Source organism: Lissotriton vulgaris, chromosome 5 (assembly GCF_964263255.1).
Source record: "Lissotriton vulgaris chromosome 5, aLisVul1.2, whole genome shotgun sequence".
In the NCBI taxonomy this organism is placed as follows: domain Eukaryota; kingdom Metazoa; phylum Chordata; class Amphibia; order Caudata; family Salamandridae; genus Lissotriton; species Lissotriton vulgaris.
The window spans coordinates 64,553,447-64,572,644 of NC_141693.1; the positions used below are offsets into that span (position 1 = coordinate 64,553,447).

The 19,198-nt window shown below is 49.1% G+C and overlaps 1 protein-coding gene across 1 annotated transcript in view; it reads right to left on the reverse strand.

The window, feature by feature from the left end:
- Positions 1-19,198, reverse strand: part of LOC147710178 (E3 ubiquitin-protein ligase TRIM39-like) — a 112,393-nt gene that overhangs the window by 64,479 nt on the left and 28,716 nt on the right. The window lies entirely within an intron of this gene.

Here is a 19,198-nt window from a genome sequence, read left to right on the forward strand (position 1 = left end):
ATATCTGGATTCACCGTTGATTGAGCATTGGATTATTTCAGGGGTATTTATACTCCTACTATGCCTAATTTTAGTTTTAATTTTAGGAAAGTTTATTATAATTGAATGGACACAGCAAGTCAGAACATCAACCTAGTCCTGAAACCACACAGATCATCCCACGTGAAGAAAAGAGAACTGTCAACAGTAAATGTCACAGCCATTCCAATACCCGGTGGGGTAGTATGGGAGAAAACTGACTATGAGATCTATGGTCCGGTCGAGATCCTGAAGTATCCTCATCAACTGAAGGTTTCCTTAAGTGACTTTGTAAAACTTAGTACATTCTCTGATGATTGGGACTTTAACAGTATTAATGACATGATGTCTGATTTAGTAATGTCAGCTAGATTCACAGAACATGATTATTTACAAGGTTCATCTAGTTATGAGCAGACATTCTGCTACACACATTATGGCGATCATTATTTGCATAAATCTGCACAGCCTAGAAATGTTTTTAAGTATAATCAATGGGAACATTGTGCTACACCACCTAAAAGCAGTTCTAAAACATTTTTTGAGAAATTCAAGTACTTCTCAGGGTTTAACACCAGTGATGCAGAAACGTTTTATTACAAACTGTTAGATAAAACAGGAATGAAAACAATGCTGACAAATTCTAAATTGATATATTCAGAAGCATTTTATGAAAAAATAATGACATTAGGTTTTGATTATTGGAAAAATAACATTGAAACAAAAACCATTTGGGGTACAAAAGATTGGCAGGTACAAGGCCTAGAAGCACTATTCAGAACCTGCATGATACCAGAACAAATGATGTTTTTAAATGACACAATTCACCAAACATCCTGTCTTGGCCTAGCTAAGATCAAAGACCTAAACGAACCGTCTATTCCGAAGCCAATACCTGATAATGCAACAACAGATATTGAGATAGACGTAACTAAAATTTTACATTTTAACAGAACACATCCTGATTGGAAAAAGTGGTTCATCTGGCCTACTGACACAAACAACTGTCAAGATAGATTCCTGAACAAAACACAGGGGTTAAAAATGACCAGACAAGACCCTAGATACTCCCAGAGACAACATCCAGGGATAGTAACAACATACAGTGTAGGGAAACTCTGCCTCGAATGGCTAGGATCATCCACACTGGCTGAAATTAAGCAACACTTGTCTTTACTAAAAGATGGTGCTGATTTGCGCGATTTTATTATGGGACCACGCAAACAGCGTCAAAAGCGTTTCATAGCGGCCAGCATCTATGCTGCGTACAACGAGGCTTGGAAAGTCACACAAATTGAAACAGCAGAAAAAATACGAGAAATTGATCGTATTAATTTGGAAAAATCACTTTCTGTAGTGGACAATGGGTTAATGACTCTGACCTCCAGAATATATTCGTTGGACAATATTGTATCTTCTGCCTTTGACATAATAGACAGAGACTTGCTAATGTTACAGCATGGCCAATCTCAATTACGTTCTATTGTACAATTAGGCTGGACGCTGCAAAATCTTCGTTCAGGCTATGTGCCTTGGCGTTTAATCAACACAACGTCATTGTTTTCCATTTTTAACCTTACTGATAAACAAATCAGTTTGGCACAGAAAGGAGCAGACTATACAATCCTGAGCATCGAAAAACTTGAGAGATTACCATTGACAATGTCAGAAAGTCCTGTCATTGAATGGATAATACACGGAATTATCACTATTCCGATAACAACTTTCCGATTTAAAAAGTGCCTTGAATACATACCTACTGGCCAGTATGAACGATTGGGTAAAGGATATGTTAAATCAGCATGGAAATTACCATACACACATTCATGCTATAAGGACAGCGACAAAAATGTATTTCTTAGTGGTGAAAATTGTAAACATTCACTAAGCGGTATACTTTTGTGTCAGGGTATTAATTTACACGGAGCCTGTGAAGGTATTTCTAACAACCTTTCATGCCACCAGCTTGTCACACCTGCAACTCAGATAGAGCCCTTCTTTATGCAACTCGCGAATGGGAGTTACATTCTAAGAACGGATCACAGATGTTGTGGCCTTGTTCCAGGGAAAAGTTATCTCGTAAGCGTAACTTCCATGGTCAAATGCTGTATGCAAGCATTGTTCCCGAGCGGGCCTGGAGACATAGAGACTCCCATCTGGCCTCGTCTGAATCTCTATTCTATACGAATTGATACATTAAGCAAAATGAAGTCTGTGCTTTTACAGACAACAGTGCCCATGACGACATCAAAAGAGACGTATGATCTCCTAGTTGCAAGGACAGCTACGGAGGTTCATGACCTTTTATCAACAAATTGCCCCGTGCATTTCGTAGAAATGTTGAGCCAACTCCTTAACATGTCTAGTGCCACAGGCATCCCAGGCATATTTAAGATGATTTTTACGGGACTGCTAACACCATTTCAAGCAATTCTGGGAATCGTTCCAAATTTTGTCCACTCTGTTTTTGGCGGCATACCCCTATTTTTGGGACTTGTAGCAGGGATTTTATTTTTGACCCTCCTGCTTCGTTATGGCAAGCCACAGCTCAGACATGACTCCTATGGGAATGGAAGAGACAATCCTAGCAATCCGCTACCGGGACAGAATAACTAGAGTCCTTGGATTGGCCAGGCTGAGAGATCTAAACATGACCTGGTTCCTTTCATTCAGACCGATATGGCAAAATTGCATCTTACCTGTACTACGATGTATGCTATGCGGAGATGAGTGCGTGTTGGACATCTGTCTTTCACTTCCATCAGCAGTACCAATGGATATCGATACTTTGCTAAGTCCGATAACGGCTCACGCATTGTGTTGTCCCCAGCGGCTACCAATCCTGATGACGGCATTCGTTGAGACTCCTGTGCTACGACTAGGTGGTAACAGTGGAGCGAGTGACAAAAGCAACATCACCCAGGTACGACCTTCTGTGAGCATTGCTGATCCTGACTTTGATGACAGCAATCATTCTCACACCTGCCAAGTTACAGCACTATCGAATTTGGTCGAACTGTCACCTGATTTTGTAGACCAATTCTTTGAGAGCCTGTCTGATATGATGTTCTCACCCGAACAGAAACAATAACTTTGGTGAAGCATTCCGACTCACAGAGTTCCCATGAACTCTGAATTCGGCCTTCAGTTTTGAACAACAAAAACTGCTAAAAGCGTTGGAACTCTAATTTCCCCGTTCAAGCAATAATTCTTTTGAATTGAACACTTTTTAATATTCACCCTTTTTTTGGCACGAAAAATTCTTTGCTTAAAGTAAAACTATTCATAGAGAACAGAAGCTTCAACTTCTATTTCTAAATACATCTAGAGACATAATAACTTTACACCAGCCTCTAGCACATTTTATTGCAATGCATTTATATGTGATGAAATTATCTTGCCCTTCTTCTGTTTCAGAGATATTTCATGTGTAATTCTTTTTGCATAATCGTTCATTGATTTCATATGCTATAATTTTTGAATGATTTCTATGCTTCAAAAACGTACAGTACCTAAATTTTCACGTATTACAAATACGCCTATTTCAAATGCATATATGTATTTTGGGGTGGGCAATGTTACACATGCATCTTATTGCTTTAGTTTTAGTAATTTGATGGACATGAATTTGTGGAGTGGGTGTTGCGTTCTAATCTAGGACCCTGATCGATACTGTGACCTTATGCCCCTATTCGGCTATAAATCCATTTATTCCCTATATTGGCATAACCGTTCAAGTGCAATATTCAGAAACTCGTCTCTGGCCTCACACGAACAGAGCCACATTCCAGAATAGCTCTCTCTGCCACTTCCTTTGCAACCAATTAGTGCAATGACATAGCAGAAGTTACTATCTGAGATTCCTAGATTAACACTCCGAGTTCTTCAACAAGATAAAAACTCAGCAACCAGGAAATCCCCGCTTGCTGTGTTTTGATTAGTAATAGAACTCTAATGAGCACTGATAGACGATCACTTCCTAGTGACATCTTTATTAACGTCTTATGTCCAAAAACTTACGTCAAACAAGACACCTTTCAGGTATAAATATTACCAACATTGCCTTAAGCAAACGCTGTCTCGTTGCTGTTGGTGAAGCTGATGCTGCCAGCTATCTCGCTGCTGCTGAAGAAGCTGTCATGCTGATGATACCATAGCTGCTATCGCTGCTAACTAGCGAACGATGGTGTGGTGAACTTAGGAGCTGAACAGCCGTCCCCTGCAAGAGCCCAGCAGATGCAAGCTGCCCGCGGACGCTGCCCCTCCTCCTCCTCTTCGACGCGCTGAGAAGAGACGCTGCCTTTCTCCTGCAGAGAAATCCAGCTCCGGAGTTTCTAGTCTACCCTTGCGGGTGACTGGGATATCGAGCCCTGAAGGAGATACCAGACCTCCATCATTCTATTCCAGAGGTATGGTGTTGACTAAACCCTTAGAGAGAATTCTTGAAGCAAACCTTGGCAAAACCAACTTAACTTAAAGCTACTTACTTACTCCCCTCCCAAGTATTAGGCTTAGGTCAGGTACACTGGGGTAGGCGTAGTTAGAAGCACCAGTTGAGTATTTTAGCCTAATGTATATATGAATGTATATATGTTTTATTCCTTTTAAACCATTGTATGGCTAAGAAACCATATCAATGCTTTTACAGTATTATTTCGCAATACTTATCTTACTGTACGTACTTTTTATAATAACAAGTCTTGCAATTGTGGCAATTCATTTATCTTGTATGAGAAGAAAGACTGTTCAATAAATGTTACCTTTTATTGACAACGCCCGTCTCTCTATTCTCTACATATTGTGAAAGTAAACTGCACCAACCTAACTGAGTAAAATAACTGTCTATTGTTTCACACGACCCTAGAGATTGACTCTTGATCTGAGGAGCAAAGTTGTCATGTTGCACGGTTGTTGGAAAACTGAATCCCTTCCTGGCTGTGCCAGGGAAGCTGATCACTTCCTATTTCAGTCAAGAAAGTTTCCAGTGACCTCTGAGCTAGTTGGTAACAAACCCAATTAAGTTTAGCATAGTCAGTGGAGGCCTGGAAGATCCGCACTTCTACGTCGATACTACTGTTTATGTTATTCCAATGCGCAGGGCCTATTGGAAAAATAGGAACTACACTACATTACCAAAAGACCATAAACAACAAAAATACACACTATGAATTTTTTAAGATGGTAGATTTAAGCTTAGTTCAGTTCAGTTCAGTTCTTAGATGCAACACTCTGCGTCAATGTACCTTAGGTTGCATTGCGCTTCCAAGACAAGCAATGTCGCAGCACTGGGAAATGCGGCAAAGTCAGGTGCAAAGAAATAAAGATGTGAAGATCTTCCAGATGCTGCACGCTTCTCGGTGATGTGAGAAACTCTCGGTTCGATGAGTGGACTGCAGCGTCGACATGCTTACGATGCGACGGCCACAGCTCCAGGGCCGACGCTCTTCTCCACGATGCGTGAAGCTTCTGCTCGATGCAACAACTACAGCGGCGTCATCCAAGATGCGGCAGCAGTAGCTCCGACGGCGGCGTGCTTCTTGGGGATGCGAGGTGCTTTTGGTCGATGCGGTGCAATGCGACATTTCCAGCGGCAACACCCTCCTACTTGAAAGTTGCGACAGCAGGCACAGTGACGACGACACGCTCCAACCTCGTTGCGAGATTCTTCTCCTGATGCAGGGCAGTGCAACAACCACATCGGCGACACCCTCCTTCTTCGGAGATGCGACGGCAGTAGCAGCGACGGCGACACGCTTCCTCTTCGTTGTGGCACGCTTCTCTCCGATGCGGGGCAGTGCGACAGTTTCAGTGGCGACACCCTCCTTCGGAGCTGCGACGGCAGGCACAGAGACGACGACACGCTTCTTCTCGTTGAGTAGCGCTTCCAGCTCCTTGCGACACGCCGTTCCTCAGAAGGCCCAAAACAGCAGTAGGAACTTCCACAAGAACTCTGGGGAGTGAAGTCTGTTGTCCCTGAGTCTTCAGCCGGAGGAAAGCTCTTTTCCAGGCCCTTGGAGATCCTTCACAAGTTGAACAAAGTACACAAAGTTCCTTTCTCCTTCCTTTGGCAATAAGGCAACCACTGCAGGCCAATCCCCCGAGCAGCACCTCAGCTTGGGAATAGTCTCTCCTCCGTTTCTTCAGGTTCCTCTCCTCAGTAAAGGTTTCTTCTTGTAGTCCAAAGTGATCTAATTTCATGGGACCAGGGTCCCAATATTTATACCCAGAAATCCTTTGTTCTCTGAGGGGAGAAGGGCCTTTGCCCAGTCCAAACCAGTTCTGAAGCACTCTGTTTACCAGACTTCTCCTTTCCTTTCACATTGCAGGGCAAGCACATCAGACGCCCCACAGGAGGTGGAGCCAGCATTGTGGAAGGCAAGTACAGTCCTGGAGCACTTTGTTTACAGGATTCTATTACAGGACCAGAGGCTTCAGATTATGCATCTCAATCTTTACTGCAAACATCACAGCAGCCAATAAAAATGCGTATTTTCATTAAATAACAGTAAACAACTACATTTCCCATCATGTCATGTACATAGGCACGCCCCCATAGTCCATATGAACCCCTTGCGTGCGGCCATCTTCCTCTTTCTTTGCTGCTCACTGTGAGAAGTTGGCCCGATATGCAGCGTTCGCTATTCTAGCGACCGCTATGTATCGTTCCAACGACCCTTATGGTGTTTGGTTGTAAGTCAACCTATAGACCAGCTATCCTAGTAGCGTGGATACGAGCAGTCTAAGGCTAAAGACTTGAGAGGGCGTGTTAAGCCAGCTGTTATACCATCACATACCCCTTGAACGCCAAGTGAAAGGACACCACACAAGTGTTATGAAAATAAACAGTATATTTATTAAGAATCACAACAGCCCTGTACTCTTTATGAGGACAGGGTACTAAGCACAAACAAAATCTCTTAGGAAAATACTTCAAGTGCACAATTAAAACAAGTGTCCGAGGACACGGAAAGTTTAAGGTCTCGGGCGGACCCGATAAGGCAAGTCGGAAGCGAGGGACTCAGGACCCTAGAGTAAAGAGGCTATGCAGGCACCGAAATGCCGAGTTACCTAGCCACGAGGGCTGCGGCTGCACAAGTCTTACAGGCGTCGGGGTCTTCGCTGACGAGCCAGGAGCCGGAAGAAAAGGAGTTGCTGGCCGGCGACCAGTGATGAATAGTTCGTAGAGATCCAAGCCTGGATCAGAGATTGATGATACCTGAAAGCAGAGGGGACCAAGTTCGTACTACTAGCCAGTAGTCAGAGGGTACCAGGAAGGCACCGGTTGGCCGTCACCTCGACTAGGTGAGTGGGCGACGCTAGGCTCTGCAGTCTCACGGACCAGGAGGCGTTGTCGGCGACCACGGTGGAGGTGCGAGCTGTCCCACGAAGGATGATGCTGTCGGCGTCGCTGGGCCCAGGATGGGGCAACAAGCCTTGGCAGATCTCAGGGCCACGTGGTGGGCCTAAGATGGCGTCTTGAGTGGACCAGGAGGGCCCGGGGTGCTTCTCGCAAAGATGGAAGCAAGGGCCAGTCTGGAGCAACCAGACCAGCAGTGTTGATTGTCGGATGTCGTCACAGAAGGGCACAAGCCAGCGGCTAGTGACCAGACAACGTGCTGAGCAGCGAGCAGAAGGGCCCCACGCAGATCGTGGAGATGCTGGGAGACTGCACTTCGGTGCTGGAGCGGCTCAGGGTCGGGGCTTCTCGGACCCCAGAGCACTCACCAGAGAATTGCTTCGATGGTCGTGCTGGTTAAGAGCGTGCAGGTTCTGATGATGGCCGGTCCCTCGAGGTCTCGTCGCACCCACAGATCACAGCTGAGCTGATGACGTGGGTAGAGGTCAGAGGTGCCAGGGAAGCCGGTTCTCGTCGAGCTGGGCCGTCGGATCCTTGAGGAAGGACTTGCAGCAAACCGCAGAGTTCTTAGATGGTGCCCGCTGATGCAGGGTGACTACTCCTTAGTCACAAGGGAGAAATCTTGAGAAGAGTCTTGAGTGTCCTTTCGTAGAAAGTAGTTCTTGATTCAAAGATGATCTAATTTGGAAGGGTCCCCGCTCCGGCCTTTATTCTAAAGAAAGGGGTGGGTACATGACTAGGTCCTGCCCTAAGGGTGGGACCAGGAAGGGGGGTAGTTACACCCCTCTCCCCTGCCGGACTTTCCCCAGGCCAGGGCTGGCGCCCCTGGAACTGGTTCTGACCGGCAGATGCGTAGTGAGCACCGGGGTGCCACTCCGCAGTCACCTTCTCACAAAAAGCCCTACCTACCCAGAATACACAAACCCTGTCTGGGACGGTGCGAACACCGCCCTCGACAGGAAACCCTTTGTCCAAGTGCTCCTCGCTGGAAGGACTCCCAGCAGCAGGAGGTCAGACTCGTGTCTGTGGTGGCAGCATCCATTTTGTGGAGCTGAGGCTCTAGTTAACTTTAACCGGGGTTCACAGTTACGTACATGTCGTGTCCCTCTAGAAGGGCGGAATGCTAACCTCGTCGCCAGAGTTGGTGAGAGGGCAGCATCCCGATTCGTATGACACCTTACTCGACATGTTTTGATAACGCGACACCGAAGTTACCGATGTGGTACGCGTTACCATGGAACAGCCATTGGGTCTTGGTTCCGCAAGCTGCAACCGGGCTCGGCTCGGGCCAGAGCCTAGTTCACACGAGCCCATGCACTCTGCCTTCAGGATTGTCAAGGCCTGCCATAGGAGTGACTGATAGGAACTCGGGTGTCCATTGCATGGTTAGATATAGGGCTACTATATCTAAAGCAAAGTGTGATTACACGACTTCGCCCCAGCTGTCATGCAGCCAGTTGTGTCAAATTTAGGAGGCCAGCCAGGGGTGGCATAATACATGCTGCAGCCCCTGGCGGCCCTGGGTACACCTATGCCCTGAGTTACAGGGTCTGATAAGGTGGCCCAGTACCAATTGGTAAATGCACCTAGGGTACATGTCGTAATTTAGAAAGAGAACAGCCAGGCTGTGGGTCTGATTAGCAGGCCCACAGCCAGAGAAAGTCGTAAACCAGTGAAACAAAAGCAAAAAATCTGGGTGATCATAGGATTGCAGACCCTACTCTCCTACATGACCCCCCCCCCAAACGTCGGAACAATAAGCTAACCTTGACCAGGTGAGTCTTCTTGTTCTAAGTGGAAATATCTGGAGAGCCCATCGGCATTGCCATGATCAGTACCAGGTCTATGTTCCACTGTAAAGTCCATCCCCTGTAGGGAAATGGACCACCTTAGCAGTTTGGGGTTTTCACCCTTCATCTGATTTAGCCACAAGAGGGGCTTATGGTCGGTCTGAATCTTGAAGTGAGTGCCAAACAAGTATGGCCTCAGCTTCTTCAGGGCCCAAACCACAGCAAAGGCCTCCCTCTCAATAGCTGACCAATTCTTCTCTCTAGGGGTCAGCCTTCTGCTTATAAAAGCAATGGGCTGGTCTTGACCATCAAAATTCAGTTGAGAAAGAACAGCTCCCACACCCAACTCAGAAGCATCTGTTTGGACAATGAATGGTTTGGAGTAGTCCGGACTCTTGAGGATAGGCGCCGTGCACATGGCCTGCTTTAGGTCATCGAATGCTTTTTGACAGCTCGCTGTCCACTGAACCTTTTTTGGCATTTTCTTGCTTGTCAGTTCGTTTAATGGTGTCACGATGGAACCATAGTTCCTGACAAACTTCCTATAGTAACCAGTCAGGCCCAAGAAAGCTCGAACCTGAGTCTGGGTGGTTGGAGGAGCCCAGTCCCTGATTGACTGTATCTTGCTCTCCAGTGGCTGAACCTGGCCTCCACCTACAAGGTGGCCCAGGTATACAACCTGTGTCTGCCCTATCTGGCACTTGGTGGCCTTGATAGTGAGGCCTGCCGCTTGCAGAGCCTCTAACACTTTCCGCAGGTGGACCAGGTGATCCTCCCAGGTGGAGCTAAAGACAGCGATATCGTCAAGATACGCCGCACAGAAGTCATCCAGCCCAGCAAGGACTTGATTCACCAACCTTTGGAAGGTGGCAGGTGCATTTTTCAGACCAAAGGGCATCACCACGAACTGATAATGCCCACCAGGGGTTGAAAATGCGGTTTTAGGCTTGGCGTCCTCAGCTAACCTGATTTGCCAATACCCAGCTGTCAGGTCAAACGTACTTAAGTAGTTGGCCGAAGCCAATCTATCGATAAGCTCGTCTGCCCTTGGTATTGGGTGGGCGTCAGTCTTAGTGACTGCATTGAGACCCCTGTAGTCTACGCAGAACCTCATCTCTTTCTTACCGCCCTGGGTGTGAGGTTTCGGCACTAGAACTACGGGACTAGCCCAAGGGCTGTCCGAGGGTTCAATGAGTCCCAGCTCCAACATTTTCTGCACTTCACTCTTGATGCAGTCTCTAACGTGATCAGGCTGCCGGTAGATTTTACTCTTAACGGGCAAGCTGTCACCAGTGTCGACCTCATGGGTGCACCAATTGGTCTGACTGGGTGTTAGAGAAAACATATGTCTGAACGACTGAAGAACCTGTTTACAGTCGCTCTGTTGATGTTCGGAGAGGCTGCCACAAAAGACAACACCATCTACCGATCCATCGTCAGGATTCTGAGTGAGCAGGTCGGGGAGAGGGTCACTCTCCTCTTCCTGTCCCTCATCTAGGGCCATGAGCAAACTCATGTCCTTCCTGTCGACATATGCCTTGAGCCTGTTGACATGAAGCACCCTGTGGGGGCTCCGGGGAGTTCCCAGGTCGACCAGGTAGGTGACCTCTCCCTTTTTCTCCAGGATTGTGTGGGGCCCGGACCATTTGTCCTTGAGTGCTGCTGGGGCCACTGGCTCCAAAACCCACACCTTCTGTCCGGGCTGGTAAACAGTCAAGACAGCCTTTTGGTCATGCCAAGCTTTTTGGAGTTCTTGGCTGGCCTTAAGGTTTTCAGATGCCTTCTCCATGCATTCAGCCATCCGCGAGCGGAGGCCAAGCACATAGTCCACTATGTTGGCTGCAGGCTTTTTGAGAGGTCTCTCCCATCCTTCCTTCACCAAACACAGGGGTCCTCTTACAGGATGTCCGTACAAAAGCTCAAAAGGGCTGTAGCCAACCCCCTTCTGTGGGACTTCTCTGTAGGCGAACAAGAGGCAGGGGATCAGGACGTCCCATCTACGCCGAAGCTTTTCTGGTAGTCCATGAATCATCCCTTTCAGGGTCCTGTTGAATCTCTCAACAAGCCCATTGCATTGTGGATGATAGGGTGTAGTGAACTTGTAGTTGACACCACATTCCTTCCACATAGCAGTTAAGTAGCTCGACATAAAGTTTGCACCTCTGTCGGAGACGACCTCCTTAGGGAAGCCCACTCTGGAGAATACTCCAACTAGGGCTCTTGCCACAACAGGTGCTGTAGTGGTCCTAAGGGGAATAGCTTCAGGATACCTGGTGGCATGATCCACTACCACCAGTATAAACTTGTGCCCTGATGCTGTTGGTGGTTCCATGGGACCGACGATGTCGATCCCCACCCGTTCAAAGGGCACCCCCACCACAGGCATTGGTATAAGGGGGGCCTTTGTCGTGCCACCTGACTTACCACTGGCTTGGCAAGTGACACAGGAGCGGCAAAACTCCTTGGTATCTTCGTTCATATGAGGCCAGTGAAAGTGTGAGACAAGCCTGTCCCACGTCTTCGTCTGGCCTAAGTGACCTGCTAAGGGAATCTCGTGGGCCAAGGTAAGTAGGAAACCACGCTGAGACAAGGGTACAACCAGCCTCCTGGTCATGCCAGGCTTGGGGTCTCTTGACTCAGTGTACAGGAGTCCATCTTCCCAGTATACCTTGTGGGTACCTGTGGCGTTCCCAGCAGCCTCAGCAGCAGCCTGCTGTCTGAGGGGTTCAAGAGAAGGGCAGCCTAACTGGTCCTTCCCCAGGTCTTCCCTTGAGGGTCCCCCTGAACCCAAGAATTCAACTTGATCAAGTTCGAAATCCCTAGGCTCAGTTTCCCTCAATTCTTGTAGGTCAGCCTCCTCTGAGACTTGATCCACGACCTGGGGCAAGGGGGAAGGCGCAGCCTTAACCCTACCGCTCTTTTTCTTGGGAGGTGTCTGGTCCGTTGTTCCAGGATCCAGCACCTGTTCAGTGGGGCATTTCCTGACCTGTGACCTGGTCACAGCGAACACATGTGCTGGCAAGCCTAACATTTCCATGTGAGTCCGGTGCTCCACTTCTGACCATTGTGATGACTCCAAATCATTGCCCAACAAACAATCCACTGGGAGGTCTGGACTAACTACAACCTTCTTTTGGCCAGTTACCCCTCCCCAGGAGAAAGCTACAATTGCCATACTGTGATTGGTAGTGACATTGCTTGCATTGGTCACCAGGAATTCTGTACCTGGCATGATCTGTCCAGGGTCCACAAAGTTAGGTGTCACCATGGTGACACTGGCACAAGTGTCCCTATAGGCCTGAGCCATCTTTCCATTTATGAAAGGCGTCTGTCTGTATTTGCCCAAAGTATTGGGACTTATGTCAGGGGACACGTCCACGTCCCCTGTACTGACAAGGACAGCCTGAGTGAGTGTGCCAACTAAGTTGTCACGCCCCTCAGAACCCAGGGTTAACCCTACTAAACCCTTGGGAGGTGCACTACCACTGCTGGCTGTACTAGGGGGCACAGGTGCCTTAGGGGCTGCAGTGGCAGGAGCCTGCCCTCCTCCTTTCTTGGTGCACTCACTAAACCAGTGAGATTTACTTTTACAGTACTGGCACCATCTTTTGGATTGGCCTTCTTTCTTCTTTTGGGGAGCCTGACCCCCACCCTCTTTGGGTTGTTGGGGACCTGTCAAAGACTTCTGGTCATTTTGTTCCCCCTTAGAATCTTTACCCTTCTGGTCTGCTTTCTTCTGACCACCTTGATTCTGGCCCTGGTTCTGTTTAACTCTTGTACGAACCCATCTGTCTGCCTTCTTTCCCAATTCTTGGGGAGAGGTCAGATCCGAGTCGACAAGATGCTGATGCAACAACTGGTTCTGACAATTGTTTAAAATTTGTTCTCTCATCATCAAATTATACAATCCTTTGTAATCAGTAACCTTACTGCCCAGCAACCAGCCCTCAAAAGCCTTAGTGGCACAATCGACAAAGTCAGACCAATCTTGAGACTGCGTTTTCTGGGTATCCCTGAACAGCACCCTGTACTGCTCAGTGGTTAGGCCGAACCCTTCAACGAGTGTATTTTTCAAGACTTGGTAATCGTTAGCGTCCTCCACCCTTGTGGTGAGGAGCTTGTCTCTTCCTTTTCCTTCAAAGGAGAGCCACAAGATAGCTGCCCACTGACTCTGGGGAACACCCTGCACCGTGCAGGCCCTCTCCAAAGCAGTTATCCATTTGTGGATGTCGTCCCCTTGTTTAAAGGGGGGCACTATCTTACCAAGGTGTTTCGTATCGAAACTCTTTTCCCTATTGCTAGGTACATTGCTGCCACCAGTGGGGACTACCCCACTTAACTGTTGCTCTCTAGCAAAGGCAAGCCTTTCTTTGGCCAGGGCAAGTTCTTCCCTTTCAATCCTCAGATTAGCTGCCCTTTCCTTAGCTTCGTACACTCTCCTCTGAGGGGACGTCATCCCTCTTTGGGAAGAGTTGTGAGAGCCATTGGTTTGAAGGGATCTGCCAGAGTCTCTCGACAGAGATCGGGCTCGTCCATTCCCAATGTTAAGCGGACCTGACAGTAGCGCTGGGGGTCCCCCAGTACCACTATCATGTTTGCTTAAGTTGGACCTGCTTAGTCTAACGACTTCTACCTGTCCCTTATCTGCCTCATCCCCAGAGAGATCCTCATCCTCATCTTCCTCCACATTCTCATTCTCGGCTGCGAGGAGGATTAGGTCAGGGTCATCTCTGGTTCCCTCGAGGGGAGGCATGTCTCCTTCTGGATTAGAAGAGCTGGACGGGTCTCAGCTTTTCTGGCATCATAAGTCTCCAAGAGACCAATCAGAAAGGACGTGGTGGGGTTAGACCCCTGCTTGATCTTCCGGGAGTGACACACCTGTCTTAACTCCTTGAAGCTCAGCACAGTATATCTTGAAGGGATGACCTGTGGAGGGTCAACTGACACAAGGGGAGACTCAGAGTTTCCTCCTTTGTCCGACATACTGTTTCTAGTGTGGTGTAAGTGATGCACCTACCTACACTATGTGTTTACCTACTGTTCCCTTGCTAAGAGTTGCAGCCAAGGTGTGCTAAGCCTTGAGGAGCTGCAACAGCTGGTTCAGTAGAACTCAGAGTATTCTAAGCTTTAGTTATATGTACTTACAGTACTTGTGTGATCTTTCAACAAGATATTCTTAGGATACGTGTGGTAAAACAACAGCAAGCTCAAATCCCAACCGCTGCTCACCAATGTGAGAAGTTGGCCCGATATACAGCGTTCGCTATTCTAGCGACCGCTATGTATCGTTCCAACGACCCTTATGGTGTTTGGTTGTAAGTCAACCTATAGACCAGCTATCCTAGTAGCGTGGATACGAGCAGTCTAAGGCTAAAGACTCGAGAGGGCGTGTTAAGCCAGCTGTTATACCATCACATACCCCTTGAACGCCAAGTGAAAGGACACCACACAAGTGTTATGAAAATAAACAGTATATTTATTAAGAATCACAACAGCCCTGTACTCTTTATGAGGACAGGGTACTAAGCACAAACAAAATCTCTTAGGAAAATACTTCAAGTGCACAATTAAAACAAGTGTCCGAGGACACGGAAAGTTTAAGGTCTCGGGCGGACCCGATAAGGCAAGTCGGAAGCGAGGGACTCGGGACCCTAGAGTAAGGAGGCTATGCAGGCACCGAAATGCAGAGTTACCTAGCCACGAGGGCTGCGGCTGCACAAGTCTTACAGGCGTCGGGGTCTTCGCTGACGAGCCAGGAGCCGGAAGAAAAGGAGTTGCTGGCCGGCGACCAGTGATGAATAGTTCGTAGAGATCCAAGCCTGGATCAGAGATTGATGATACCTGAAAGCAGAGGGGACCAAGTTCGTACTACTAGCCAGTAGTCAGAGGGTACCAGGAAGGCACCGGTTGGCCGTCACCTCGACTAGGTGAGTGGTCGACGCTAGGCTCTGCAGTCTCACGGACCAGGAGGCGTTGTCGGCGACCACGGTGGAGGTGCGAGCTGTCCCACGAAGGATGATGCTGTCGGCGTCGCTGGGCCCAGGATGGGGCAACAAGCCTTGGCAGATCTCAGGGCCACGTGGTGGGCCTAAGATGGCGTCTTGAGTGGACCAGGAGGGCCCGGGGTGCTTCTCGCAAAGATGGAAGCAAGGGCCAGTCTGGAGCAACCAGACCAGCAGTGTTGATTGTCGGATGTCGTCACAGAAGGGCACAAGCCAGCGGCTAGTGACCAGACAACGTGCTGAGCAGCGAGAAGAAGGGCCCCACGCAGATCGTGGAGATGCTGGGAGACTGCACTTCGGTGCTGGAGCGGCTCAGGGTCGGGGCTTCTCGGACCCCAGAGCACTCACCAGAGAATTGCTTCGATGGTCGTGCTGGTTAAGAGCGTGCAGGTTCTGATGATGGCCGGTCCCTCGAGGTCTCGTCGCACCCACAGATCACAGCTGAGCTGATGACGTGGGTAGAGGTCAGAGGTGCCAGGGAAGCCGGTTCTCGTCGAGCTGGGCCGTCGGATCCTTGAGGAAGGACTTGCAGCAAACCGCAGAGTTCTTAGATGGTGCCCGCTGATGCAGGGTGACTACTCCTTAGTCACAAGGGAGAAATCTTGAGAAGAGTCTTGAGTGTCCTTTCGTAGAAAGTAGTTCTTGATTCAAAGATGATCTAATTTGGAAGGGTCCCCGCTCCGGCCTTTATTCTAAAGAAAGGGGTGGGTACATGACTAGGTCCTGCCCTAAGGGTGGGACCAGGAAGGGGGGTAGTTACACCCCTCTCCCCTGCCGGACTTTCCCCAGGCCAGGGCTGGCGCCCCTGGAACTGGTTCTGACCGGCAGATGCGTAGTGAGCACCGGGGTGCCACTCCGCAGTCACCTTCTCGCAAAAAGCCCTACCTACCCAGAATACACAAACCCTGTCTGGGACGGTGCGAACACCGCCCTCGACAGGAAACCCTTTGTCCAAGTGCTCCTCGCTGGAAGGACTCCCAGCAGCAGGAGGTCAGACTCGTGTCTGTGGTGGCAGCATCCATTTTGTGGAGCTGAGGCTCTAGTTAACTTTAACCGGGGTTCACAGTTACGTACATGTCGTGTCCCTCTAGAAGGGCGGAATGCTAACCTCGTCGCCAGAGTTGATGAGAGGGCAGCATCCCGATTCGTATGACACCTTACTCGACATGTTTTGATAACGCGACACCGAAGTTACCGATGTGGTACGCGTTACCATGGAACAGCCATTGGGTCTTGGTTCCGCAAGCTGCAACCGGGCTCGGCTCGGGCCAGAGCCTAGTTCACACGAGCCCATGCACTCTGCCTTCAGGATTGTCAAGGCCTGCCATAGGAGTGACTGATAGGAACTCGGGTGTCCATTGCATGGTTAGATATAGGGCTACTATATCTAAAGCAAAGTGTGATTACACGACTTCGCCCCAGCTGTCATGCAGCCAGTTGTGTCAAATTTAGGAGGCCAGCCAGGGGTGGCATAATACATGCTGCAGCCCCTGGCGGCCCTGGGTACACCTATGCCCTGAGTTACAGGGTCTGATAAGGTGGCCCAGTACCAATTGGTAAATGCACCTAGGGTACATGTCGTAATTTAGAAAGAGAACAGCCAGGCTGTGGGTCTGATTAGCAGGCCCACAGCCAGAGAAAGTCGTAAACCAGTGAAACAAAAGCAAAAAATCTGGGTGATCATAGGATTGCAGACCCTACTCTCCTACACTCACAGCAAGAGATAAGTGCACCTTGTTCCCTCTCTTTTGCTGTAATGCATTGCTTTATATATTGATGCCTTGATATTGACTTTTGATAAATTTAATAGGTATTTAGAAACTTATCTGATGATACCTTCTTTGTAATCGATTGTTGAGGGATTTGGTGCATTCGGCGGGCGAGCGCGTGATCTGTAACGCGTCTCCTCAGCCCGCCTTCAGTGTTTCCTCTGTGGCTTATAGAGCGTCGGGCAGACTGCGGACGCTTTCAAGTTCGGTCGCTGACCGGGGGCAGACTGTCACCGTTCTTCACCAGCCTTAGTCCCGAGTTTCCCCATGGCAATAGCGCACTTCACGCGCATGCGCAAAGGCTCCCCTCATCGCCCTGTGACGCGGTACAGTCCGGGTGGCTCTCGGCTGGAACACGCTCCTCATCGCGCTGAATTTGGGCTCCCTTTTGGGTGGATTTCTGTAGCGCTGGATGGCGCGTTAACGGCGCGAATCCCCTAGCCTTCAGAGTTTTTTCCATTGGTGATAGCTCTGCCTCAATAGCGCCTGTAAAGGTTGTAAAATACTGCCCATTTGAGTGTGGCACACGCTCTTTGGACTGATTATTGGGCCTGGGTCTCTGACCAGTGAAAATACAGCTTTGCTGAGGGGGTTTCTAGAGTATCTTTCAGTGTGCTGGTGGGCTGACCCCCCCATTTACCCTCCTTGTGACAGTGTTTGCAGTTACATATAACTGCTTCCTTCAGAGTCTGTGAATAAGTTGTACTTTTAAGCCACCCTGACATGGCTGAATGGGAGCAATACCCTGAGGAGTATGCTGAGGAGGAGACATATGAGGGACAGCAGGAAGCTGTCTTGGAGGACAACTTGGTGAATGCTTTGGACGCTTTGGTCCAGTCCTCAGTGAACAGGGCTATGGAGACCACGGTCCCGCAAACGGTTCAACAAGCCCTTGCGGCAGCCCTACGCCCTATCAGGAAACAGCTGGAGGGCTTCGCCAAGAGACACGGCTATGACAAGCCGCAGAAGAAGAAAGCAGAGGCATCTACATCTGGCCAAGGCTCGTCTGACACTGCTAAGTGGCCACATGCGCAAGCACTCTCGGAGTTGCCTGCCAGCGAGGCAGCTGACCATTCATATTCAGAGGGCAAGGCTAAAGCCAAGCGTAAGACCCATGACGATACAGATACCGACACTAACACCACGAACACGGACACCGACACAGATACATCGGAGGACCCTCCTCCACCAAAAAAAGGCGAAGACACCTCAGCCAACTGGGGCGACTCCTGTCAATACCCCATTCACCTTCGACCCCTCTGATATCATGCATCCCAGATCCTCTGAATGGGTGCCTCCCACCGCAGTCGCAGCATATCTGCATGACAACCTTAGGAAGAGGTTCCCAAGAGAGGTGCGCAATCGCCTAAAATCGGATTGTCCACAGCCAGAACTCCCGGACAAGGTAGCGGAAACGCCAGAGATAGATGCTAGCCTCTTGACCTTTCTCCGCAAATTTTCTAAGGACCCTAAGCGCGGTCTTGACCGAGCATGGAGAGGATGCCAGGACAAAATGCTGGATGTGGTAGGCCCCTTGACCAAGATTCTAGAGATGGCATTGGCGGCCAAAGAATCCTCTACCCCTGTAGATCCGGATATATTGGCAGGATGGAGCCAGAAGGCCATATGCCTCATTGGCAACGCCAACTGCGCCATTTCTTCCGAGAGGCGAAAATCTCTCTTGATCAAGATGGATAGTAACCTGACCGAATTGGCAGATGCGGAACCGGAACCCCTAGCAACTCTTTGGCGACAAGTTCGTAAAATACGTCTCTAAGTACGTTGGAACTTTTACGGCCTTGGATAAGGCGCAGACAGGGATTAAGAGAGCTCTTAGCCAGGGTGTTTTTAACAGGGCCGGACGAGGCGGGGGTCGCTCGTCAGGCCGTGGAGGTCCCCAAGGCTCCCAGAGAGGTGATTTTGGTCGTGGACGAAGCAACTACGACTCCACCAGAGGCGGGACCTTCTACCCATCCCGCAGGAGGTTCAACAGGGAACGCTTCCAGTCGAATAACAGAGCTAACTTCAAGGTTCAGCAAAACACAGGTGAGCATTTCAGACCTTTCTCATCTTCCGTTGGGGGGTCGTATTCAACACTGCCTTCGGCAGTGGCAGGACTTAACACAGGACGCCTGGGTGTTACAGACAGTGCAGGGTTTTCACTTAGAGTTTTATTCTCGTCCTGTTCAATCAAGTACGCCTGCAGATCTTCATTTTTCCCAACAAGATCGCAGTTTTACAGAGGCGGAGATCGTTGGTTTG